Here is a 26,981-nt window from a genome sequence, read left to right on the forward strand (position 1 = left end):
GCTAGTGGTCTGCTAAGTTAATAGCTTTTAAGGGGATTTTAGTATTATCATGAGGCATTAGTTCACATACAGAGTGAGTGGGACAAAGAATGAATGGCTGTCCTAAAACTAGCCCAAAATAAAGGAATTTTCTTCTGAATCCACAAAATCCCAATCTCTCCACAGGACTATGATTTCATCAGCCTCTGAAGACACAGAAGCCTTCCAGGATTCGTTTGTTCATCTTCCTTTTGTTCATTGCCTTTGTTTTGTTTTTCAAGAGGGTTTCCCTGTGTAGCCCTGGCTATCCTGGAGACCAGGCCAGCCCTGAACTCAGAAATCCTCCTGCCTCTGCCTCTGCCTCCCAAGCACTGGGATTAAAGGCGTGCACCACCACTGCCCGGCTCTTCCAGGTTTTTACTCACAGTCACATACAGCTGCTTCTTAGGAATTTTTTGTTGTTGTTGTTCATACACAGAAGTCTCTTTTTATTAGATTTACTCATTTTTACCTTTGTGTTTTCCCTGTACGTATGTATGTATGTATGTATGTATAGCACTCCCATGCTTGGTGCTTACAATGGTTAGAAGAGGGCACTGGAAATTGAATGAGGGTTCTCTGTGAGAGCAGCCAGTGCTCTTAACTCCTATATCTCTTCAGGACCCAATAAAAGTTTTCTTGTAGTTTATTTATGACAAATTATTAAGGTTTTTATTCATATTTATTCATCTATAGATAAAAGTACTTAAATAAATGTATTTTGTGTATAATACATATAAAATTAATAGAGGAATCACATATCAAAATGTATAGGGAGGAATCTCAAGATTATTTCACTACTCAGAAGTTATGATTTTGTTAGTGTTTTTGAGAGAGGATCTCTACATAGTTTTTGTTGTTTAATGCTTAACTTTGCATATCTATAATAACAGACTGAGAGAGAATTGCCAGTTATAGGCCAGCCTAGGTAGACTTTATAAGTGTGACTATTCTAAGTAGAAAAAGCAAACCACATCTTCAAAATCCATTGGGAAAAAGAAAACCTCAACAAAAGATGTTTAATGCCTCCATGAGATCCAGCTGTAAGGCATTTTCTCAGTTAGTGATCAAGGGGAGTAGGGCCCATTGTGGGTGGTGCCATCTCTGGGCTGGTAGTCTTGGGTTCTATAAGAAAGCAAGCTGAGCAAGCCAGGGGAAGCAAGCCAGTAAGGAACATCCCTCCATGGCCTCAGCATCAGCTCCTGCTTCCTGCCTTGTGTGAGATTCAGTCCTGACTTCCTTTGGTGATGAAGAGCAACATGAAAGTGTAAGCTGAATAAACCCTTTCCTCCCCAACTTGCTTCTTGATCATGATGTTTGTACAAGAATAGAAACCCTGACTAAGATAGGAATGACAGTAGATAATTAAACAGTTGTATTTCTATTAAAAAAAAAAAGATGTTTAAACCTGGCTTCTCAAATATAGTCTCACCCAGCAGTGCACACTGAGAGCTTTCGGTACGTAGCCACAGCATTCTTATACACTCAAGATTTTCAGGAACACCCCTTTAGTTATTAAATTATAAAAGAGATATGCATGTTGCCCATAAAAACATTCTAACAGTCTTCAACATTAACAGACATAGCTTTACACAAAGTCTGTCATCACCTTAAACTGTGGCATATATTCATATTAGTATATATTTTGAATATATGGACTTCTGTATTTTACTTGAGAAGACATTTAAGAGATGACAAAGTAAATTGTATGGAGCTTGCTACTGTGTCTTATATGAAATTCAATTTTGTGTCAAATACTCATCTTCAAAATGTTCATATGGAATCTATCCCCCCCCCAAAGTTTGCTCTCCTGGATGGAAGCATAAGTCTTTGCCCTGTGTTTTGGGTCCCCCATTCCTTCACACAGTTGGGTACACGTCAGGCCCTTTCCAAACACCTGTGCCAACTGGCATTGGCTTGTCCTGGCTGGTCTTACCCTGCTGCAGTTCTGGATCCAGCAGGTATAGTACTGTGGGAGCAGTGATGGTACAATAAAGTTCTGCTTCCAGCATGGACAAGAGCAAGAAACGCACACAAACATGCACACATCCTTCGTATACTGCCATGCCTCTCTACCCCACAAGACTGCCCTTTATAAAACTTTGTTCTTTGACACAAAGTCTTCTCTCTAGTCTAGGCTGACCTGGTGCTCACAGTAGTCCTTTCCTACCTTCTGAACACTGAGATTACAAGCAGGAGCCATCTTGACTGCAGAGTTTGCAATTGTCTTTTGAGTTATTTCCCATTTTCAAACGCAAGCTGGGAACAGCAGTTTTAAAATCCCTGATCACTTGTGGCCCACTTCAGGCCACTCAGCCTTCAAGTTCCATGAGGATTTATACCAGCTTCCTGGCATCTCTTGGTGCATGGGAAGACAATGAGCTTCAGTTCAAGGTCCAGCCCTCCTCCTAGCAAGGGCCTTTGGGAAAGAAACTGCTGGTGTCCTGTGGAAACTAATTCCTCTTGGGGGCATTAGAGCTCTAGACAAGTTCTGCACTGCCTTCTTACAACCTATTCCCCTGCCCATTTGGTTTGAAAAAAAAAAAGGACAAGAAAAATGCCTGCCTTCCCTCCTCTGCAGACTCAGGCAACTAGTTTTACTAGGAGGCCATTTTACTTTTATATTCGCAATTCAAAGCAAAGACCTCAAATCACTATCCATCATCATCAGGATGCCTCTCTTTTGCCTGGATAAATTCCCTCTGAAGTGTGTGTGTTCAGACTTGATGTACTCAGTGATATTTGCCCAGTAGGTGAAGGAAAAAGTAGAAAGAAAGCCCGTGAATCACAAATCCAAGTGCTTTTTACTCGTTTCCTTACGTATGAATTTACACATTGTGTCCTCTGGTTGACAACCACCCTTTGTGATACTGGGATTGCATGTAAGCCTGGGTACCTCTGCTCCATCTCCAGCGCCCTCTTTGAAGGAGATAAACACCACCTATAGATTGTCCTTGGACCTTGGCAGGCACACTGCCGGGATACACAAGCACCTACAAGTATTCAATAGCCTCACTACTGCTGGTCCATGTCACCCTCTAGTTCTGCACCACTGTCGAGGTAGGGTTCAGTTCTTTCTTCAGGTTGTAGAACAAAAGTAATACCCAATCCTTTTCCAGAAGCCTAAAGGCCCTGATGGGAAGGAAACTGGAGGTACCAAGTCTGTTGAAACTATGTCCTCATGGGGACAACAGTGCAGTAGTGGAGCCATTGTGTACCCCTCCTCTCCCACCCATCTCATCTGAAAGAAATCATTTTCCATGACTAAAAATGCCAGCAACTAAGAGCCATTTAAACTCAGAGCCAGCTCTTAAGGCAGCCATTTTGTTTCTGTATTATGATCTCAAGATGCACTGTTCACACAAAAAATACAACCCTTGCCTCCAAAGGGATTAGAGATACTGAAGCCAAACATGAGTGACATTCACTTAGGAATGTATATCTACGTTACCCCAACTTCTATGCTCCAATAAGGTAGTACTGTAATGAACTGTTTATGGTAACAGAAGTAAAAGTCACAATCCACGTCAAAGGTCTGTACTGTAAAACCAAGTCTGGAGGATCAGGACATCTTATCTAAGCACTTCTGAGACTAACTTGGGCTTCACCTCAAATTCAACACTGTCTGGGCACCAAAAAGACTATATGGTGAAAAAAAGGAAGGAAAAATCTAGACTAAAATATCATTAACATGAGTCTAATCTTAACAAATTATTATAACTTCTCCAGTGTTTTTTTATCATCTAGGCCCAACGGGGTATCTTACTGCTACTCCTTTGATCAAGAGGCAAAAATAAGGGGCACAGGATAGCCAAGAGTTCAAGCCTGGAATGTTACATTGGGACCTGTTGGCTGAAGAGGAAAAAAGGGAAGCATCTGTATTACAGAAAAAATGTACACTGTATATTCCGATACTACATGTACTTTTCAAGTGGAAAAGTGGGTGTTTTGTGGCCCTGATGTTTCTTCTAATGTTACCCACAGAGGACAAAAGGCTGTGTCTGATCCCCTGGTGCTAAAGTTACCAAGCAGCTCTGAGCCTAATGACTTGGGTGCCCACACCAAACTCAGATGCTTCTGGAAGAGCAGAAAATGCTCTTAATGAATCCTCTCTGGAGCCCTTCTTCTCATGTTCTTGTCCTAAATTCATACCATCAAGCTTTCTATTGCAAGTTGTGCTGCAGCAGCTTCCCCGTGATTCCCACAGTAGAGATGGTCAGGCAAGAGAAATAAGGGTTGCTGAACAGAAGGGACATAGCAAATCCACACCTCATTTACGACATAGACGCCATGAGCGTCTATGTTCCCAGAATGAATAAAATACAAAACCATCAGAGGCCAATGTGTAGGGTGGCCAGGTTGTTCGAGACCTCAGGGCTACCGTGATCCTACCATGAGTGCTGGGATTACAGGGATGGATCACGAAAACCACAAAGTTCAGCTTCTTCAATTATCTTTCCAATCTTCACATCAAGGATGAACAAATAAAAACTTTATTGTAAATATCATTACCCAAAGCAAGCACCATTAACAGCTTAGTATATGTGTGCATTTAATTGGAATTGAAATAAAGCAGAGATTGTTCATGAGAGAGAACACTTTTAAAGTACATATAGGCTAGTCAATGTAGAACTGTATTTCTGCCTTTGGGTGTACATAGAGAGGAGAGGAGAAAAGAGGGACACTAGGAACATGGAGTGGGGTTTAGTGACAGAGAGGAGGGAGGGGGCAACACTAAAAGGAAGGAGAGAAGTCCATTAATGCTTTTCTACAATTCCATCCTGATCACAGTATACATCTGGCTTACTGCCATGACTGTTTTTTGGTTGTTTGTTTGTTTGTTTTGTTTTATAATATCACCACTGAGAATTTTCCTGCAGCGTAATTATGTATGAGAAACAGTGCCCATTTCAGTCTTGGGAAGCAAATCCAGGCTTTAGAATACTATAGGCAAGGGTTGTTAGCCCTCAGCAATACCAATTACCCTGCATGAAAAAGTTTTCCTTTTGAACCTCCTAGAGTACCTTTCCTGTGTGAAAATTGTAACCAATGAATAAGACTAGACATTCAAGGACAAAATTAAGTAGCTAAAAAGGGTGAATATGAACACATGTAGAAAAGGAAATGGGCAATATCCTTCATACCAGAAAGAAAATGACCTAGGGTAGAATGAGGACTCAGAATAACTTCAGAAGGAAAACAAGAAAAAAAAAATCCTTAAACCGATTCAAAGATAAGCAAAGTTCACGGAACCAATCTTCCTTGGTATCTATATTCTCCTTGGTAATTTTTCACACATGAAGGGCGGGGAGAAACAATCACAAGATCTTTTGTGGAGCACAACTGCCATAATGAGGAAAATAGTTTCAGAAGTCACAATGCCACTGTCCTCCTTCCCATGATTCCTAGCAATGGCAGAAGATGGCAGCCAATTACAGACAGCAGAAGCAGCTGTGGGTGGCTATTGAGGCTTCCTTGACTTCTCCTCAGGACCCAACAGAAACTGGGACTGCAGTGTTTTCTCATCAGAACCTCGAAAGGGAGGCGCCTTGCTGCCCTAGGACACCAGCTTGTATCTTACAATGGCCAGCTGAGCGGGGTGGAACCTGCCCCTCTGCTTCCTGTCCCTGGACCTCATTCACCGGGGTCTGCGTTAATAGTCTGAAAGGTCCTGTGATGCCAGTTTGCCTACAGTAGGAGAGAAATACAAAAATGGGCAAGCTTCGCCATTCATGAACCCCCCTGATCTTCCCTGCTTCAAAATGGCTGAGGAGAAGCAGGATGGAGGAGGAGGTATGTGTGCCTGCGCTGGTTTACAAGAAACCTTTTCCACATGATGGCAGTATTGTCCCGCAGCACAGAAGGTGTCCTGACTGCAGCTCTCTGTCCCCGCCTTCACAGACTGAAAAAAATGTCAATACAGAGGCAGTGTCCACTAACTGAGCTGTTCTAGCTTTCCTTGTCTGTGTCAGAAGCATGCAATGCTGTACACCTAGAATTTAGCTTCTGTTTTGCATTTTATATCAATGCCATATCTAAGGAGGCTGAACTTGATTCTGTACTAAATAAATAATCAAATGGACAAAAAGAAATATAAAAACATAGGAAGCCAAACAGAAAGGAAAGGGAGCTTGGAGTTTCAGACCTTCCTCATTCCCCTACTCCTGGGAAGAAGTGTGTGCAGGCAATGGTCAAGACCTGCATGGCTCCCATCTGGATCCAGCAGCAACCAGCCTCCAGTGCTGGAGCCTGATATCTCACTGAACTCTGGTCCTGAGCAGCAAATTCCAGGGACTAGTTCTAGGGGAAAAAAGAACACACTGCCACCTCAGTGCCTCAACAGAAGCAAACCTCAGTGTCAGGTCATGCCCTGGTTACCCAGATCACACTTAGACTTCCCAGGATATCATGCTCTCTGTGAGATCCACACAAGAGCCCCAGACAAAAGGCCTTGTGTGTCCTGTGGCAGGCAACTATAGTGGCTCTGTAAAGAGCATGCAGATACCTGTCAACGCTGAATGCTATATACATGCCTACTTGGAGAAACACAGGGCTCTCCAATGGCTATGATTTACAAATGGATCTGTCACTGATTTTCAATGGGGTTTTCATTAGTTCACAGTGGAGCAGGGACACAAAAATTTCCTACATTACAGGCCGATTACCGTTTCCCATAGCTTAAATATATAAACATGTTATTGTCCTTATACTTTATATACTTTCAGTCTTATACTGTGCCTTGGCAACCAAGACAAGGACCCTTAATAGGAGCCTGGGCTATATAATGTGTGGCAGGACAGCTTGGCTATATTGGGAGTCTCTAGGACTTAGTAAGAAGACATATCTTCAAATGTGTAGCATAGTACTACCGGAGGATCCAGCAATACCTCTCCTGGGCATATATCCAGAAGATGTCCCAACACGTAAGAAGGACACATGCTCCATTATGTTCATAGCAGCCTAATTTATAATAGCCAGAAGCTGGAAAGAACTCAGATGCCCCTCAACGGAGGAATGGATACAAAAAATGTGGTACATTTACACAATGGAGTACTACTCAGCTATTAAAAAAAATGAATTTATGAAATTCCTAGCCAAATGGATGGACCTGGAGGGCATCATCTTGAGTGAAGTAACACAATCACAAAAGAACTCACACAATATGTATTCATTGATAAGTGGATATTAGCCCAAAACTTAGGATACCCAAGATATAAGATACAATTTGCTAAACGCATGAAACTCAAGAAGAAAGAAGACCAAAGTGTGGACACTGTCCCCCTTCTTAGAATTGGGATAAAAACACCCATGGAAGGAGTTACAGAGAAAAAGTTTGGAGCTGTGGTGAAAGAATGGACCATCTAAAGACTGCCATATCCAGGGATCCACCCCATAATTAGCTTCCAAACGCTGACACCATTGCATACACTAGCAAGATTTTGCTGAAAGGACCCAGATATAGCTGTCTCTTGTGAGACTATGCCGGGGCCTAGCAAACACAGAAGTGGATGCTCACAGTCAGCTTGTGGATGGATCACAGGGCTCCCAATGGAGGAGCTAGAGAAAGTACCCAAGGAGCTAAAGGGATCTGCAACCCTATGGGTGGAACAACATTATGAACTAACCAGTACCCCGAAGCTCTTGACTCTAGCTGCATATGTATCAAAAGATGGCCCAGTCGGCCAACACTGGAAAGAGAGACCCATTGGACATGCAAACTTTATATGCCCCAGTACAGGGGAATGCCAGGGCCAAAAAAATGGGAATGGGTGGGTAGGGAAGTGGGGGGGGAGGGTATGGGGAACTTTTGGGATAGCATTGGAAATGTAATTGAGGAAAATATGTAATAAAAAATATTTTTAAAAAAATGTGTAGCATATTGCACATGCTACAAAGAGGTAGAGACATAAGTCTCCATCCAGAGCCTACATTTTCTTTTTTTTTTTTTTTTTTTTTTTTTTAATATTTTTATTACATAATTTCCTCAATTACATTTCAAATACTATCCCAAAAGTCCCCCATAGCGCCCCCCACTTCCCTACCCACCCATTCCCATTCTTTTGGCCCTGGCATTCCCCTATATTGGGGCATATAAAGTTTGCAAGTCCAATGGGCCTCTCTTTCCATTGATGGCCGACTAGGCCATCTTTCGATACATATGCAGCTAGAGACAAGAGCTCCAGGGTTCCGGTTAGTACATCATGTTGTTCCAACAATAGGGTTGCAGATCCCTTTAGCTCCTTGGGTACTTTCTCTAGCTTCTCCATTGGGAGCCCTGTGATACATCCAATAGCTGACTGTGAACATCCACTCCTGTGTTTGCTAGGCCCCGGCATCGTCTCACAAGAGACAGCTATATTTGGGTCCTTTCAGCAAGATCTTGCTAGTGTATGCAATGGTGTCAGCGTTTAGAAGCTGATTATGGGACGGATCCCTGGATACAGCAGTCTCTAAATGGTCCATCCTTTCATCACAGCTACGAACTTTGTCTCTGTAGCTCCTTCCCTGGGTGTTTTGTTCCCAATTCTAAGAAGGTGCACAGTGTCCACACTTTGGTCTTCATTCTTCTTGAGTTTCATGCGTTTAGCAAATTGTATCTTATATCTTGGGTATCCTAAGTTTTGGGCTAATATCCACTTATCAATGAATACATATTGTGTGAGTTCTTTTGTGATTGTGTTACTTCACTCAAGATGATGCCCTCCAGGTCCATCCATTTGGCTAGGAATTTCATAAATTCATTCTTTTTAATAGCTGAGTAGTACTCCATTGTGTAAATGTACCATAATTTCTGTATCCATTCCTCTGTTGAGGGACATCTGGGTTCTTTCCAGCTTCTGGCTATTATAAATAGGGCTGCTATGAACATAGTGGAGCATGTGTCCTTTTTACCGGTTGGGACATCTTCTGGATATATGCCCAGGAGAGGTATTGCTGGATCCTCCGGTAGTACTATGTCCAATTTTCTGAGGAACCGCCAGACTGATTTCCAGAGTGGTTGTACAAGCTTGCAATCCCACCAACAATGGAGGAGTGTTCCTCTTTCTCCACATCCTCGCCAGCATCTGCTGTCACCTGAATTTTTGATCTTAGCCATTCTGACTGGTGTGAGGTGGAATCTCAGGGTTGTTTTGATTTGCATTTCCCTGATGATTAAGGATGTTGAACATTTTTTCAGGTGCTTCTCTGCCATTCGGTATTCCTCAGGTGAGAATTCTTTGTTCAGTTCTGAGCCCCATTTTTTAATGGGGTTATTTGACTTTCTGGAGTCCACCTTCTTGAGTTCTTTATATATATTGGATATTAGTCCCTTATCTGATTTAGGATAGGTGAAGATCCTTTCCCAATCTGTTGGTGGTTTTTTTGTCTTATTGATGGTGTCTTTAGCCTTGCAGAAGCTTTGTAGTTTCATGAGGTCCCACTTGTCAATTCTCGATCTTACAGCACAAGCCATTACTGTTCTATTCAGGAATTTTTCCCCTGTGCCCATATCTTCAAGGCTTTTCCCCACTTTCTCCTCTATAAGTTTCAGTGTCTCTGGTTTTATGTGAAGATCCTTGATCCACTTAGACTTGACCTTAGTACAAGGAGATAGGAATGGATCGATTCGCATTCTTCTACATGTTAACAACCAGTTGTGCCAGCACCATTTGTTGAAAATGCTGTCTTTCTTCCACTGGATGTTTTTAGCTCCCTTGTCGAAGATCAAGTGACCATAGGTGTGAGGGTTCATTTCTGGGTCTTCAATTCTATTCCATTGGTCTATTTGTCTGTCACTATACCAGTACCATGCAGTTTTTATCACAATTGCTCTGTAGTAGAGCTTTAGGTCCGGCATGGTGATTCCACCAGAGGTTCTTTTATCCTTGAGAAGAGTTTTTGCTATCCTAGGTTTTTTGTTGTTCCAGATGAATTTGCAGATTGCACTTTCTAATTCGTTGAAGAATTGATTTGGAATTTTGATGGGGATTGCATTGAATCTGTAGATTGCTTTTGGCAAGATAGCCATTTTTACAATGTTGATCCTGCCAATCCATGAGCATGGGAGATCTTTCCATCTTCTGAGATCTTCTATAAATTCTTTCTTCAGAGACTTGAAGTTTTTATTATACAGATCTTTCACTTCCTTAGTTAGAGTCACGCCAAGATATTTTATATTATTTGTGACTATTGAGAAGGGTGTTGTTTCCCTAATTTCTTTTTTTTTTTTTTTTTTTTTTTAATATTTTTATTACATAATTTCCTCAATTACATTTCAAATACTATCCCAAAAGTCCCCCATAGCGCCCCCCACTTCCCTACCCACCCATTCCCATTCTTTTGGCCCTGGCATTCCCCTATATTGGGGCATATAAAGTTTGCAAGTCCAATGGGCCTCTCTTTCCATTGATGGCCGAATAGGCCATCTTTCGATACATATGCAGCTAGAGACAAGAGCTCCAGGGTTCCGGTTAGTACATCATGTTGTTCCAACAATAGGGTTGCAGATCCCTTTAGCTCCTTGGGTACTTTCTCTAGCTTCTCCATTGGGAGCCCTGTGATACATCCAATAGCTGACTGTGAACATCCACTCCTGTGTTTGCTAGGCCCCGGCATCGTCTCACAAGAGACAGCTATATTTGGGTCCTTTCAGCAAGATCTTGCTAGTGTATGCAATGGTGTCAGCGTTTAGAAGCTGATTATGGGACGGATCCCTGGATACAGCAGTCTCTAAATGGTCCATCCTTTCATCACAGCTACGAACTTTGTCTCTGTAGCTCCTTCCCTGGGTGTTTTGTTCCCAATTCTAAGAAGGTGCACAGTGTCCACACTTTGGTCTTCATTCTTCTTGAGTTTCATGCGTTTAGCAAATTGTATCTTATATCTTGGGTATCCTAAGTTTTGGGCTAATATCCACTTATCAATGAATACATATTGTGTGAGTTCTTTTGTGATTGTGTTACTTCACTCAAGATGATGCCCTCCAGGTCCATCCATTTGGCTAGGAATTTCATAAATTCATTCTTTTTAATAGCTGAGTAGTACTCCATTGTGTAAATGTACCATAATTTCTGTATCCATTCCTCTGTTGAGGGACATCTGGGTTCTTTCCAGCTTCTGGCTATTATAAATAGGGCTGCTATGAACATAGTGGAGCATGTGTCCTTTTTACCGGTTGGGACATCTTCTGGATATATGCCCAGGAGAGGTATTGCTGGATCCTCCGGTAGTACTATGTCCAATTTTCTGAGGAACCGCCAGACTGATTTCCAGAGTGGTTGTACAAGCTTGCAATCCCACCAACAATGGAGGAGTGTTCCTCTTTCTCCACATCCTCGCCAGCATCTGCTGTCACCTGAATTTTTGATCTTAGCCATTCTGACTGGTGTGAGGTGGAATCTCAGGGTTGTTTTGATTTGCATTTCCCTGATGATTAAGGATGTTGAACATTTTTTCAGGTGCTTCTCTGCCATTCGGTATTCCTCAGGTGAGAATTCTTTGTTCAGTTCTGAGCCCCATTTTTTAATGGGGTTATTTGACTTTCTGGAGTCCACCTTCTTGAGTTCTTTATATATATTGGATATTAGTCCCTTATCTGATTTAGGATAGGTGAAGATCCTTTCCCAATCTGTTGGTGGTTTTTTTGTCTTATTGATGGTGTCTTTAGCCTTGCAGAAGCTTTGTAGTTTCATGAGGTCCCACTTGTCAATTCTCGATCTTACAGCACAAGCCATTACTGTTCTATTCAGGAATTTTTCCCCTGTGCCCATATCTTCAAGGCTTTTCCCCACTTTCTCCTCTATAAGTTTCAGTGTCTCTGGTTTTATGTGAAGTTCCTTGATCCACTTAGACTTGACCTTAGTACAAGGAGATAGGAATGGATCGATTCGCATTCTTCTACATGTTAACAACCAGTTGTGCCAGCACCATTTGTTGAAAATGCTGTCTTTCTTCCACTGGATGTTTTTAGCTCCCTTGTCGAAGATCAAGTGACCATAGGTGTGTGGGTTCATTTCTGGGTCTTCAATTCTATTCCATTGGTCTATTTGTCTGTCACTATACCAGTACCATGCAGTTTTTATCACAATTGCTCTGTAGTAGAGCTTTAGGTCCGGCATGGTGATTCCACCAGAGGTTCTTTTATCCTTGAGAAGAGTTTTTGCTATCCTAGGTTTTTTGTTATTCCAGATGAATTTGCAGATTGCACTTTCTAATTCGTTGAAGAATTGATTTGGAATTTTGATGGGGATTGCATTGAATCTGTAGATTGCTTTTGGCAAGATAGCCATTTTTACAATGTTGATCCTGCCAATCCATGAGCATGGGAGATCTTTCCATCTTCTGAGATCTTCTATGATTTCTTTCTTCAGAGACTTGAAGTTTTTATTATACAGATCTTTCACTTCCTTAGTTAGAGTCACGCCAAGATATTTTATATTATTTGTGACTATTGAGAAGGGTGTTGTTTCCCTAATTTCTTTCTCAGCCTGTTTATTCTTTGTGTAGAGAAAGGCCATTGATTTGTTTGAGTTAATTTTATATCCAGCTACTTCACCGAAGCTGTTTATCAGGCTTAGGAGTTCTCTGGTGGAATTTTTAGGGTCACTTATATATACTATCATATCATCTGCAAAAAGTGATATTTTGACTTCCTCTTTTCCAATTTGTATCCCTTTGATCTCCTTTTGTTGTCGAATTGCTCTGGCTAGGACTTCAAGTACAATGTTGAATAGGTATGGAGAAAGTGGACAGCCTTGTCTAGTCCCTGATTTTAGAGGGATTGCTTCAAGCTTCTGACCATTTACTTTGATGTTGGCTACTGGTTTGCTGTAGATTGCTTTTATCATGTTTAGGTATGGGCCTTGAATTCCTGATCTTTCCAAGACTTTTATCATGAATGGGTGTTGGATCTTGTCAAATGCTTTTTCCGCATCTAAGGAGATGACCATGTGGTTTTTATCTTTGAGTTTGTTTATATACTGGATTACGTTGATGGATTTCCGTATATTGAACCATCCCTGCATCCCTGGGATGAAACCTACTTGGTCGGGATGGATGATTGTTTTGATGTGTTCTTGGATTCGGTTAGCAAGAACTTTATTGAGGATTTTTGCATCAATATTCATAAGGGATATTGGTCTGAAGTTTTCTATCTTTGTTGGGTCTTTTTGTGGTTTAGGTATCAGAGTAATTGTGGCTTCATAGAATGAGTTGGGTAGAGTACCTTCTGTTTCTATTTTGTGGAATAGTTTGTGAAGAACTGGGATTAGATCTTCTTTGAAGGTCTGATAGAACTCTGCACTAAACCCATCTGGTCCTGGGCTTTTTTTAGTTGGGAGACTATTAATGACTGCTTCTATTTCTTTGGGGGATATAGGGCTGTTTAGATCATTAACCTGATCTTGATTCAACTTTGGTACCTGGTATCTGTCTAGGAACTTGTCCATTTCATCCAGGTTCTCCAGTTTTGTTGAGTATAGCCTTTGGTAGAAGGATCTGATGGTGTTTTGGATGTCTTCAGGATCTGTTGTTATGTCTCCTTTTTCATTTCTGATTTTGTTAATTAGGATGCTTTCCCTGTGCCCTCTAGTGAGTCTGGCTAAGGGTTTATCTATCTTGTTGATTTTCTCAAAGAACCAGCTCCTTGATTGGTTGATTCTTTGAATAGTTTTTCTTGTTTCCACTTGGTTGATTTCACCCCTGAGTTTGATTATTTCCTGCCGTCTACTCCTCTTGGGTGAATTTGCTTCCTTTTGTTCTAATGCTTTTAGGTGTGTTGTCAAGCTGCTAATGTGTGCTCTCTCTAGTTTCCTTTTGGAGGCACTCAGAGCTATGAGTTTTCCTCTTAAAAATGCTTTCATTGCGTCCCATAAGTTTGGGTATGTTGTGGCTTCATTTTCATTGAACTCTAAAAAGTCCTTAATTTCTTTCTTTATTCCTTCCTTGACCAAGGTATCATTGAGAAGAGTGTTGTTCAGTTTCCACGTGAAGGTTGGCTTTCTATTGTTTATTTTGTTATTGAAGATCAGCCTTAGTCCATGGTGATCTGATAGGATGCATGGGACAATTTCAATATTTTTATATCTGTTGAGGCCTGTTTTGTGACCAATTATGTGGTCAATTTTGGAGAAGGTACCATGAGGTGCTGAGAAGAAGGTATATCCTTTTGTTTTAGGATAGAATGTTCTGTAGATATCTGCCAGATCCATTTGATTCATAATTTCTCTTAGTTTCACTGTGTCTCTGTTTAGTTTCTGTTTCCATGATCTGTCCATTGGTGAAAGTGGTGTGTTGAAGTCTCCCACTATTATTGTATGAGGTGCAATGTGTGCTTTGAGATTTACTAAAGTTTCTTTAATGAATGTGGCTGCCTTTGTATTTGGAGCATAGATATTCAGGATTGATAGTTCCTCTTGGAGGATTTTACCTTTGATGAGTATGAAGTGTCCCTCCCTGTCTTTTTTAATGACTTTGGGTTGGAAGTCAATCTTATCAGATATTAGAATGGCTACTCCAGCTTGTTTCTTCATGCCATTTGCTTGGAGAATTGTTTTCCAGCCTTTCATTCTGAGGTAGTGTCTATCCTTTTCTCTGAGATGAGTTTCCTGTAAGCAGCAAAATGTTGGGTCTTGTTTGTGTAGCCAGTTTGTTAGTCTATGTCTTTTTATCGGGGAGTTGAGTCCATTGATATTAAGAGATATTAAGGAAAAGAAATTGGTGTTTCCTGTTATTTTTGTTCTTAAAGTTGGCATTTTGTTCTTGTGGCTGTCTTCTTTTAGGTTTGTTGAGGGATTACCTTCTTGTTGTTTCTAGGGCGTGGTTCCTGTCCTTGTTTTGGTTTTTTTCTGTTATTATCCTTTGAAGGGCTGGATTCGTGGAGAGATAATGTGTGAATTTGGTTTTGTCATGGAATACTTTGGTTTCTCCATCTATGTTAATTGAGAGTTTGGCTGGGTATAGTAGCCTGGGCTGGAATTTGTGTTCTTTTAGTGTCTGTATAACATCTGTCCAGGATCTTCTGGCTTTCATAGTCTCTGGTGAAAAATCTGGTGTAATTCTGATAGGCTTGCCTTTATATGTTACTTGGCCTTTTTCTCTTACTGCTTTTAGTATTCTATCTTTATTTAGAGCATTTGTTGCTCTGATTATTATGTGTCGGGAGGTATTTCTTTTCTGATCCAGTCTATTTGGAGTTCTGTAGGCTTCTTGTATGTTCATGGGCATCTCTTTCTTTAGATTTGGGAAGTTTTCTTCTATAATTTTGTTGAAGATGTTTGCTGGTCCTTTGAGTTGAAAATCTTCATTCTCATCCACTCCTATTATCCGTAGGTTTGGTCTTCTCATTATGTCCTGTATTTCTTGGATGTTTTGAGTTAGGATCTTTTTGCATTTTCCATTTTCCTTGATTGTTGTGCCGATGTTCTCTATGGAATCTTCTGCACCTGAGATTCTCTCTTCCATCTCTTGTATTCTGTTGCTGATGCTTGCATCTATGGTTCCAGATTTCTTTCCTAGGGTTTCTATCTCCAGTGTTGCCTCATTTTGGGTTTTCTTTATTGTGTCTACTTCCCTTTTTAGGTCTAGTATGGTTTTGTTCATTTCCATCATCTGTTTGGATGTGTTTTCCTGTTTTTCTGTAAGGACTTCTACCTGTTTGATTATGTTATCATGTTTTTCTTTAAGGATTTGTAACTCTTTAGCAGTGTTCTCCTGCAATTCTTTAAGGGATTTTTGTGCTTCCTCTTTATTGTCTTCTTCCTTTTTAGCAGTGTTCTCCTGCATTTCTTTAAGTGTGTTATTAACGTCCTTCTTGAAGTCCTCTATCATCATCAGGAGATATGCTTTTAAATCCGTGTCTAGCTTTTCCGGTGTGTTGGGGTGCCCTGGACTGGATGAAGTGGGGGTGCTGGGTTCTGATGATGGTGAGTGGTCTTGGTTTCTGTTAGTAAGATTATTACGTTTACCTTTCGCCATCTGGTAATCTCTGGGGTTAGTTGTTATAGTTGTCACTATTTAAAGATTGGAGCAGAAGCTGTGTTCCACTCACCAGCAGTCCCAAAATCCTGCGGCGGGGGTCGTGGGTAGCTGGCGGGTGTCAGGCAACCCTGCGCTCCCGCTACCCTGGCGCTGATCTGGCCGGGTGAGGCCTGTGGCCCTACTCAGGCTGGTTTCTGCTTCCCTAACTAATGCAGTCTCAGGTCCCGCGCAATTGGATTGGAGCAGAAGCTGTGCTCCCCTCACCAGAAGTCTTAAGATCCTGTGGCGGGTGTTGTGGGCAGTTGGCGAGTGTCAGCAGACCCTGCGCCCCAGCTGCCCCGGTGCTTTTCTGACCGGAAGAGGGTTGTGGCCCTATGTAGGCCGGATTTCTCTCTCCCCAACCAGAGCAGTCTCAGGTCCCGCGTGATTGGACTGGAGCAGAAGCTGTGTTCCACTCACCAGCAGTCCCAAAATCCTGCGGCGGGGGTCGTGGGTAGCTGGCGGGTGTCAGGCAACCCTGCGCTCCCGCTACCCTGGCGCTGATCCGGCCGGGTGAGGCCTGTGGCCCTACTCAGGCTGGTTTCTGCTTCCCTAACTAATGCAGTCTCAGGTCCCGCGCAATTGGATTGGAGCAGAAGCTGTGCTCCCCTCACCAGAAGTCTTAAGATCCTGTGGCGGGTGTTGTGGGCAGTTGGCGAGTGTCAGCAGACCCTGCGCCCCAGCTGCTCAGGTGCTTTTCTGACCGGAAGAGGGTTGTGGCCCTGTGTGGGCCGGATTTCTCTCTCCCCAACCAGAGCAGTCTCAGGTCCCGCGTGATTGGACTGGAGCAGAAGCTGTGTTCCACTCACCAGCAGTCCCAAAATCCTGCAGCGGGGGTCGTGGGTAGCTGGCGGGTGTCAGGCAACCCTGCGCTCCCGCTACCCTGGCGCTGATCCGGCCGGGTGAGGCCTGTGGCCCTATTCAGGCCGGTTTCTGCTTCCCTAACTAATGCAGTCTCAGGTCCCGCGCAATTGGGTTGGAGCAGAAGCTGTGTTCCACTCACCAGCAGTCCCAAAATCCTGCGGCGGGGGTCGTGGGTAGCTGGCGGGTGTCAGGTAACCCTGCGCTCCCGCTACCCCGGCGCTGATCCAGCCGGATGAGGCCTGTGGTCCTACTCAGGCCGGTTTCTGCTTCCCTAACTAATGCAGTCTCAGGTCCCGCGCAATTGGATTGGAGCAGAAGCTGTGCTCCCCTCACCAGAAGTCTTAAGATCCTGTGGCGGGTGTTGTGGGCAGTTGGGAGTGTCAGCAGACCCTGCGCCCCAGCTGCTCAGGTGCTTTTCTCGAGCCTACATTTTCTTCCCTTGGGTTTCTTCTTGTCATTACCCACATAAGAAGAACCAAAGGCCTGGCCCACAACTTCCTGTGTCAGCTTGTCCCTAAAGCGCTGCTGTTGGACTTTAGTCTTCCTTTTCAGCTCCAAGACATTACTGGTGCCCACACTTCTCCTGCTCTACAGGAAAGGCACTGGGTCCCAGTGTGGAACCCAAAGTATCCTACCTGGCATTGTTTCCCCACTGCTGGGACTCATGGGAATGAAGATGTAATGGCTCAGCACTGTAGCTCTGCCCGAAGAATGGCAGAAGGACACCGCATATGTCCACAAAGGCCATCCTGGATACTCCTCTCTCACCCTCAAGCCTAAAAAAAAAAAAAAAAAAAAATTATCATAACGAATATCTAGAGCCAAAGGTCCAGGATCGTCGATATCTAGGAGCTTGTTACTGTTTTTCACGAGTAATTCTCTACTGCACCCTGTCCATGCAGACCTGGTATACTTCCCTTGGAGTGACTTGTCCTTCAAAGGGTAAACATGATGGATGTAGGCAAATGGAGGAGAAAACTGGGAAGCATGGACATCGCCTTTGGGATATAATTATCCACGGCCCAGGGTTTGTTGGCTGACATTATTTAAGACAAGGTAAAACCTGCTCCTGTCTGCTGGGCATGGTAAAATTGACCTAGATATTCTGGAACTCCTAGGGGAAAAACAGAAGCCTCCAAGAAAGGCCCAGGCCAGCCTGCCTCATGTAGTTCATTAGGAGGTGAGCTGAGCATTGTCCTTTGCTTCTAAATCTCCTAGCATAACTTTATCGCGTAAAACCTACACAAAATTAATCATTCTAAATTTGAAGACCATTAACTATCTGGAAAGGGTAAAGACAGAAAAAGGAAATAACATACATAACTGAAGGAAAAGAGTCCCACCACCTAGGGCCTCAGATTGGCTTCACATGGAACACATGGAAAAAAAAAAAACAACAACAACAAAAAAAACTTAAGTAAGAACAGCCATCTTTGGCGTTTTTTCACACACAAAGGGCGGGGGAGAAGCACTCACAAGCTCTAGTATGGAGCTCTACTGCCACCATGAGGACACGGTTTCAAAACTCACAGCGCCACTGTCCTCCATCCCATGATTCCTAGCAATGGCGGAAGATGGCGGCCAATTACAGACAGCAGCAGCAGTTGTGGGTGCCTATTTGGGCTTCCTTGACTTCTCCTCAGACCCCAACAGGAACTCAGACTGCAGGGCTTTCTTTCAGAACCTGGAGCGGGTGGCGCATTGCTGCCCTAAGACACCAGCTCATATCTTACCATGGCCAGCTGAGCGGGGTGGAACCCGCCCTTCTGCTTCCTGTCCCTGGACCTCAGCACAGCTGCACACTTGGTATCAGACCTCAGTCACCAGGGTCTGCGTTAATACTCTGAAAGGTCCTGTGATGCTAGTCTACCTACAGAAGGAGAGAAATACAATAAAATGGTCAAGCTTCGCCACTCATGAATCCCCCTGGTATCTTCCCTACTTCAAAATGGCTGAGAAGCAGGATGAAGGAGGAGGGGTGTGTGCCTGTGCTGGTCTACAGGAAACATTTTCCACAAAATGGCAGCATGGCCCCAGAGTAGAGAAGATGTCCTGATTGTAGCTCTCTGTCCCCTCCTTCACAGTCTGAAAAATATGTTAATACAGGGGCAGTGTCCACTAACTGAGCTGTTCTAGCTTTCCTTATCTGTGTCAGAAGCATGCAATGCTGTACTCCTAGAATTTAGCTTGTTTTGCATTTTATATCAATGCCATATGTAAGGAGGCTGGACTTGATTTTGTACTAAATAAATAATTAAATGGATAAAAAGAAATATAAAACATAGCAAGACAAACAGAAAGGAAGGGATGCTTTGAGGCCCCCACTTTCCTCATTCCCCTTCCAAAAGGATGTCTCACTAATTTTAAATCAGGGTTTCTTTAGTTCATACTGGAGCAGCAACATAAGAATTTCCTACATTACAGGCTGATTACAGTTTCCCATAGCTGAATTATATACACGTTATTGTCTTTATACTTTATATACTTTCAGTCTTATACTATCCCTAGGCAACCAAGACAAGGACCCTGGAGAGGAGCCTAGGCGACAGAATGTGTGGCAGGGCTGCTTAGTTACATTGGGAGTCTCTAGGTCTTAGTGAGAAGGCATAGCTAAAAATGTGTACAAGTTACACATGCTGCAAAGAGGTGGAGACAGAAGTGTCCAGCAAGAGCCTGCATTTTCTTCCCTGGGGTTTCTTCTTATCATGCCCCAGATAGGAAGAACCAAAGGCTTGGCCCACAACTTCCTGTGTCGGCTTGTCCCTACACCTCTGCTATTGGCCCTTTAGTCATCCTTTTCAGCTCGAAGCCATTCCTGGTGCCCACACTTCTCCTGCTCTACAGGAAAGGTACTGGTTCCCAGTGTGGAACCCAAAGTATTCCAACTGGCATTGTTTCCCCACTACTAGGATTCATGGGAATGAGGCTGTAATGGCTCTGCACTGTAGCTCTGCCTCCAGGATGGCAGGAGGACACCACACGTGGCCAATAGTGCCAGCCTTCACTAACACTCTCCCACACTCAAACCTGAAAAAAATAACATAACCAATATCAAGAGACAAAGGCCCAGGATCTTGGATGTCTAGGACTTTGTTACTGTAATTCTCCACTGCACACTCTCCATTCAGACCTGGTATACTTCCCGTGGACTGACTTGTCCTCAAAGGGTAAACAGGGAGGATGGAGGCAGAGAGAGAAAACTGGGAACTATGGATGTCCTCTTTGTGATATAATTATCAAATCTCAAGTGATTTTTGCTACCATGGACCACTAGCCTCCTGGAAAGGCCCAGGCCAGCCTGCCCGATGTACTTAACTAAAGCCAGGGCTCAGCATAGTCCTTTGCTTATAAATCTCCTAGCATAACATTATTGAGTAAAACCTACACAAAATTAATAATACCAAATTTGAAGACAATTAACTATCTGGAAAGGGTAAAAATCGCCAGTTATAAAGACACAAAAGGAAATAACCTACATAACTGAAGGAAAAGAGTCCAACCATGTAGGGCCTCAGATTGGCTTCACATGGAATAGATGACAAAAAAAAAAAAAAATACCATTTAAAATACTCAAAGCTGCATAAAAATTAGGACAGCCATCTTTGGTGTTTTTTTAGATGCAGAGGGTGAGTAGCATTCACAAACTCTTCTATGGACCTCTACTGCCGCCAGAAGGACACAGTTTCAAAACTCACAGCTCCACTATCCTCCTTCCCATGATTCCTAGCAATGACAGAAGATGGCGGCCAATTACAGACAGCTGGAGCGGCTGTTGGTGCCTATTTGGGCTTCCTTGACTTCTCCTCAGGACCCAAAAGAAACTGGGACTTCAGTGTTTTCTCATCAGAACCAGGAGGGGGAGGCGCATTGCTGTCCTAGGACACCAGCTAGTAGATTAGCATAGCCAGCTGAGCGGGATGGAACCCGCCCTTCTACTTCCTGTCCCTGGACCTCACCACAGCTGCTCACTTGGTACTGAACCTCAGTCACCAGGGTCTGAGTTAAAACTCTGAAGGATCCTGTGGTGCCAGTCTGCCTACAGAAGGAGAGAAATAGAATAAAAAAGGCCAAATTTCGCCATTCATGAATCCCCCTGATCTTCCCTGCTTCAAAATGGCTGAGAAGCAGGATGGAACAGGAGGGGTGTGTGGTTGTGTGGGTCTGTAGAAAACATTTTCCATATGATGGCAGTGTTGCCCCAGAGCACGGAAGGTGTCCTGACTGTAGCAGTCCACCCCCACCTTCACAGTGTGAAAAAATGTCAATATAGTCACAGTGTCTACTAACTGAACTGTTCTAGCCTTCCTTGTCTGTGTCAGAAGCATGCAATGCTGTACTCCTAGAATTTAGCTTCTGTTCTGCATTTTATATCAATGCCATATCTAAGGAGGCTGGACCAAATTTTGTACTAAATAAGTAATTAAACAGATAAAAAGGAATATAAAAACATAGCAAGCCAAATAGAAAGGAAAGGAAGCTTTGAGGCCCCACCTTCCTCACTCCCCTTCTCCTGGGAAGAAGTGTGTGCAGGCAATGGTCCAATCCAGCATGGCTCCCATCTGCATACAACAACACCGGGCCTCCAGTGCTTGCTCCTGATGTTTGAGTGAACTCGGGTTCTGAGCAGCAAATCCCAGGTGCAAGTTCTAGGGAGAAAAAGAACACACTGCCACCGCAGTGCCTCAACAGAAGCAAACCTCAGTGTCAGATTATGCCCTGGTTACCCAGATCACATTTAGACTTCCCTGGACATCATGCTCTGTGTGAGATCCACAAAGAGGCCCAGACAAAAGGCCTTGTGTGTCCTGTGGCAGGCCCACTTTAGTGGCTCTGTAAAGAGCATGCAGATACCTATCAACACTGAATGCTATATACATGCCTACTTGGAGAAACACAGGTCTCTCCAATGACTGATTTCCAAATGGATCTGTCCCTGATTCTCAATGGGGCTTGCATTAGTTCACACAGGAGCAGGTGAAAGACCCACAACGTGAGGACTCCCCCACATTCTGACTCAGGAGAGGTGACACCCCAAATCACACAAGAAATGGTCTTGCTGCAACTGCAAGAGGATTTTTATTCAAGAGCGCTCTCGGGCCATACATGGCCATACACCACGCAGGGGTAGAGGACCATGGCGCCCAGTAGCTAAGTAAGGGGGTATTTAAAGGAAGAAACCACAACTCAAGGAGGTGGGGAGGGCGTTGTTGGAAAATACCAAAAATACCAGTTAAGAGTCACAAGGAAGTATAAAGTCACAAGTGTCAGGTTATCTGTCAAGACAGTTTCTAAGAGCCCCTAAAGATAGCACATTTGCATTGCAGGTTCCAGTAATGGTCAGGGTGCCTTTCTTTGAATGAACACTTTTTGAACCCAGGAAGCGGGTGGGTGGAGGAAGGAATGTCGCTATCTGTTTTATAACCAGCACCTGGAGCACTAAGCCACAAAAGCCACACTCCCAAGCCTGGGCCCAAAAGCCTCGAATTTTGCTATACTTCTTCACAGGGACACAAGAATTTCCTACATTACAAGCCGATAACGGTTTCCTATGGCTTAACTACATACTTGTGTTATTGTCTTTATACTTTTTTATACTTTCAGTCTTATAAGTTCCCTTGGCAACTAAGACATGCATCGCTGAGAGGAGCTTGGAGTACATAATGTATGCCAGGGAACTTGGGACTCTCTGGTCTTAGCAAGGAGACATACCTTAAAATATGTTGCATGTTACACATGCTACAAAGAGGAAAAGACAGAAGTCTCCAGCAAGAGCCTGCATTTTCTTCCCTGGAGTTTCTTCATGTCATGTTCCAGATAGGACAAACCAAAGGCCTGGCCCACAACTTCCTGTGTCAGCTTGTCCCTACAGCTCTGCATTTGACCCTTATTTTTCCTTTTCACCTCAAGGCCATTACTGGTGCCCACACTTTCTCCTGCTCTAGAGGAAAAAGGCACTGGGTCCCAGTGTGGAACCCAAACTATCCTACCTGGCATTGTTTCATGATTGTGAGGACTCATGGGAATGAAGCTGTAATGTCTCAGCACTGTTGCTCTGCCTGCAAAATGGTAGGACACCACAGATATCCACAAAAGCCATCCTGGATACTCCTCTCCCACCCTCAACATTAAAAAGAAAATTATCATACCCAATATCAGAGACAAAGGCCCAGGATCGTGGATATTTAAGACTTTGTTGCTGTTTTTCAGAAGTAATTCTCCACTGCACCTTATACATTCAGATCTGGTATACTTCCCTTGCACTGACTCTTCCTCAAAGGGTAAACAGGGAGGATGAAGGCAGAGAAAGGAGAAAACTGGGAAGCATGGACATCGCCTTTGGGATATAATTATCAACTGCAAAGTGTTTCTTTGCTGATGTTACTTAAGAAGAGGTTAAACCTACTCCTGTCAGCTGGGCATGATAACATGGCCCAGATGTCTCCTGGTAAGGCCCAGTCCAGCCTGCCTCATGTGCTTAACTAGAGCCAGGGCTCAGCATTGTCCTTTGCTTCTGAATCTCCTAGCAAAACATTGTCTTGTAAAACTTACACAAAATTAATCATACCAAATTTGAATACCATTAACTAGCTAGAAAGGGTAAAAATTAAGTTACAAAGATGGAAAAGGGAAATAACCTGCATAACTGAAGGAAAACAGTCCACCACCAAGGGCCTTACATTGGCCTCACATGGAATGGATGACAATAAAATAAAATATCTTTTAAACTACACAAAGTTGGGTAAAATTAGCACAGCCATCATTGGAGGTTTTTTAGACACAAAGGGCGGGGGAGAAGCACTCACAAGCTCTAGTATGGAGCTCTACTGCCACCATGAGGACACGGTTTCAGAACTCACAGTGCCACTGTCCTGCACATGATTCCTAGCAATGGCAGAAGATGGCGGCTGATTACAGACAGCAGGCGCAGCTGTAGGTGCCTAGCAGGGATTCCTTGACTTCTCCTCAGGCCCCAAAAGAACCTGGGACTGCAGTGATTTCTCATCAGAACCTGGAGAGGAAGGTGCCTTGCTGCCCTAGGACAGCAGCTCCTGTCCTACCATGGCCAGCTGAGCGGGGTGGAACCTGCCCCTCTGCTTCCTGTCCCTGGACTTCAGCACAGCTGCACACTTGGTACTGGACCCCAGTCACCGGGGTCTGTGTTAATACTCTGAAAGGTCCTCTGATGCCAGTCTGCCTACAGAACGAGAGAAATACAGTCAAAACGGCAAATTTCGCCATTCATGAACCCCCCTGATCTTCCCTGCTTCAAAATGGCTGAGGAAAAGCAGGATGGAGGAGGAGGCATGTGTACCTGCCCTGGTCTACAAGAAACCTGTTCCGCATGATGGCAGTATTGTCCCGCAGCACAGAAGGTGTCCTGACTGCAGCTCTCTGTCCCTGCCATCAGTGACTGAAAAAAATGTCAATACAGAGGCAGTGTCCACTAACTGTGCAGTTCTAGCTTTCCTTGTCTGAGTCAGAACTATGCAATGCTGTACTCCTAGAATTTAGCTTCTGTTTTGCATTTTATATCAATGCCATATCTAAGGAGGCTGGACCAAATTTTGTACTAAATAAATAATTAAACAGATAAAAAGAATATAAAAACATAGCAAGACAAACAGAAAGGAAAGGAAGCCTTGAGGCCCCACCTTCATCATTCCCCTTTTCTGGGAAGAAGTGTGTGCAGGCAATGGTCCAATCCGGCATGGTTCCCATCTGGATCCAGCAGCACTGGGCCTCCAGTGCTGGAGCCTGATGTCTGAGTCAACTAGGGTCCTGAGCAGCAAATCCCAGGGGCCAGTTCTAGGGAGAAAAAGAACACACTGCCACCTCAGTGCCTCAACAGAAGCAAACCTCGGTATCAGGTCATTCCCTGGTTACCCAGATCACAGTTAGACTTCACTGGATATCATGCTCTGTGTGAGATCCACACAAGAGGCCCAGACAAAAGGCCTTGTGTGTCCTGTGGCAGGCCTACTTTAGTGGCTCTGTAAAGAGCATGCAGATACCTGTCAATACTGAATGCTATATACAAGCCTACTTGGAGAAACACAGGGCTCTCCAATGGGGCTTTCATTAGTTCACACAGGAGCAGGGACACAAGAATTTCCTACATTACAGTCTCATTACCATTTCCCGTGGCTTAACTACATACACATTTTATTGTCTTTATACTTTTATCCTTTAAGTCTTATACTTTCCCTTGGCAACTAAGATATGCATCACTGAGAGGAGCTTGGACTACATAATGGGTGCCACAGCAACTTGGAGTAAATTGGAACTCTCTGGTCTTAGCAAGAAGGCATAGTTTAAATTGTGGAGCATGGTACACATGCTACAAAGACGAAGAGTCAGAAGTCTCCAGCAAGAGCCTGCATTTTCTTCCCTGGGGTTTCTTCCTGTCATGTCCCAGATAGGAAGAACCAAAGGCCTGGCCCACAACTTCTAGTGTGACTTTGTCCCTACAGCTCTGCTGTTGGCCCTTATTTTGCCTTTTCAGCTCAAAGCCATTACTGGTGCCCATACTTCTCCTGCTCTAGAGGAAAAGCACTGGGTCCCAGTATGGAACCCAAAGTATCCTACCTGGCATTTTTCCGCACTACTAGGCCTCAAGGAAATGAGGCTGTAATGGCTCAGCACTTTATCACTGCCTGCAGGATAGCAGGAGGACAGCACATATGTCCACAAAGGCCATCCTGGATACTCCATCTCACCCTCAAGCCTGAAAATAAATACCATAACCAATATCCAGAGACAAAGGCACAAGATCATGGATGTCTAGAACTTTGTTACTGTTTTTCAGAAGTAATTCTCCACTGTCCCCTCTCCATTCAGACCTGGTATACTTCCCTTGGAGTGACTTGTTCTTCAAAGGGTAAACATGGTGGATGTAGACCAAAAGAGAAGAAAACTGGAAAGCATGGACATTGTCTTTCGAATCTAATTATAAACTGACAAGTGTTTTTTTGCTGACATTATATAAGACAAGGTAAAACCTGCTCCTGTCTGCTGGGCATGGTAAAATGGACCTAAATATTCTGGAAGTCCCAGAGGAAAAAACAGAAGCCTCTGGAAAAGGCCCAGGCCACCCTGCCTCATGTACTTAACTAGAACCAGGGTTCACCACACTCCTTGCTTCTAAATCTGCTACCATATCTTTATCATGTTAAACCGACACAAATTTAATCATTCCAAATTTGAAGACCACTAACTATATGGAAAGGGTAAAAATCAACAGTTATAAAGAAAGAAATGGCAAAAACCCTACATAAGTGAAGAAAGAGAGTCCCACCACACAGGCCTCAGATTGGCTTTACATGGAACACAAAACAAAACAAACACAGTACCTTTTAAACTACTCAAAGTAGGGTAAAATTTGGGACAGCAATCTTTGGCGTTTTTTTCAGACAGGAAGGTCAGGGAGAAGCACTCACAAGCTCTTGTGTAAACATGATGGATGTAGGCAAATGGAGGAGAAAACTGGAAAGCATGGACATCGCCTTTGGGAAATAATTATCAACTGCCAAGTGTTTCTTTGCTGATGGTACTTAAGACAAGGTTAAACCTACTCCTGTCAGCTGGGCATGATAACATGGACCAGATGTCTCCTGGAAAGGCCCAGGCCAGCCTGCCTCATGTGCTTAACTAGAGCCAGGGCTCAGCATTGTCCTTTGCTTCTGAATCTCCTAGCATAACATTGTCTTGTAAAACCTACACAAAATTAATCATACCAAATTTGAAGACCATTAACTATCTAGAAAGGGGAAAAATTCAGTTACAAAGACAGAAAAAGGAAATAACCTGCATAACTGAAGGAAAAGAGTCCCAGCACCTAGGGCCTTAGATTGGCCTCACAGTTGGGTAAAATTAGCACAGCCATCTTTGGCGGTTTTTTAGACACAAAGGGCGGGGGAGAAACACTCACAAGCTCTTGTGTAGAGCTCTACTGCCATCATGAGGTGGCGGTTTCAGAAGTCATGGCGCCACTGTCCTCCTGCCCATGATTCCTAGCAATGGCAGAAGATGGTGGCCAATTACAGACAGCAGGCGCAGCTGTGGGTGCCTAGCAGGGCTTCCTTGACTTCTCCTCAGGCCCCACT

General features: G+C 43.6%; 1 protein-coding gene and 1 long non-coding RNA gene across 15 annotated transcripts in view; one reads left to right on the forward strand and one right to left on the reverse strand.

Moving 5' to 3' along the window:
- The window catches only part of LOC147004802 (uncharacterized), a 38,374-nt gene extending 37,735 nt beyond the window's left edge, over positions 1-639 (forward strand). The window contains exon 4 of the long non-coding RNA XR_015047177.1: positions 166-639. This is a non-coding gene — a long non-coding RNA (uncharacterized LOC147004802). The remainder of the gene's footprint in view (positions 1-165) is intronic.
- Positions 1-26,981, reverse strand: part of LOC115030086 (uncharacterized) — a 101,158-nt gene that overhangs the window by 2,867 nt on the left and 71,310 nt on the right. For 11 of the 14 annotated variants that reach the window (XM_085838216.1, XM_085838217.1, XM_085838215.1 and 8 more), the window contains 4 exons: positions 24,531-24,684; positions 21,370-24,289; positions 18,612-18,748; positions 17,514-17,654 (listed from right to left, as the gene is read on the reverse strand). The gene's annotated coding sequence lies outside the window, so the exon portion shown is untranslated. The remainder of the gene's footprint in view (positions 1-17,513; positions 17,655-18,611; positions 18,749-21,369; positions 24,290-24,530; positions 24,685-26,981) is intronic. The other 3 variants (XM_085838212.1, XM_085838214.1, XM_085838208.1) reach the window with 3 other exon arrangements.

Source organism: Mus caroli, unplaced genomic scaffold (genome assembly GCF_978045245.1).
Source record: "Mus caroli unplaced genomic scaffold, Mus_caroli_1 scaffold_5, whole genome shotgun sequence".
NCBI classification, from domain to species: Eukaryota; Metazoa; Chordata; class Mammalia; order Rodentia; family Muridae; genus Mus; species Mus caroli.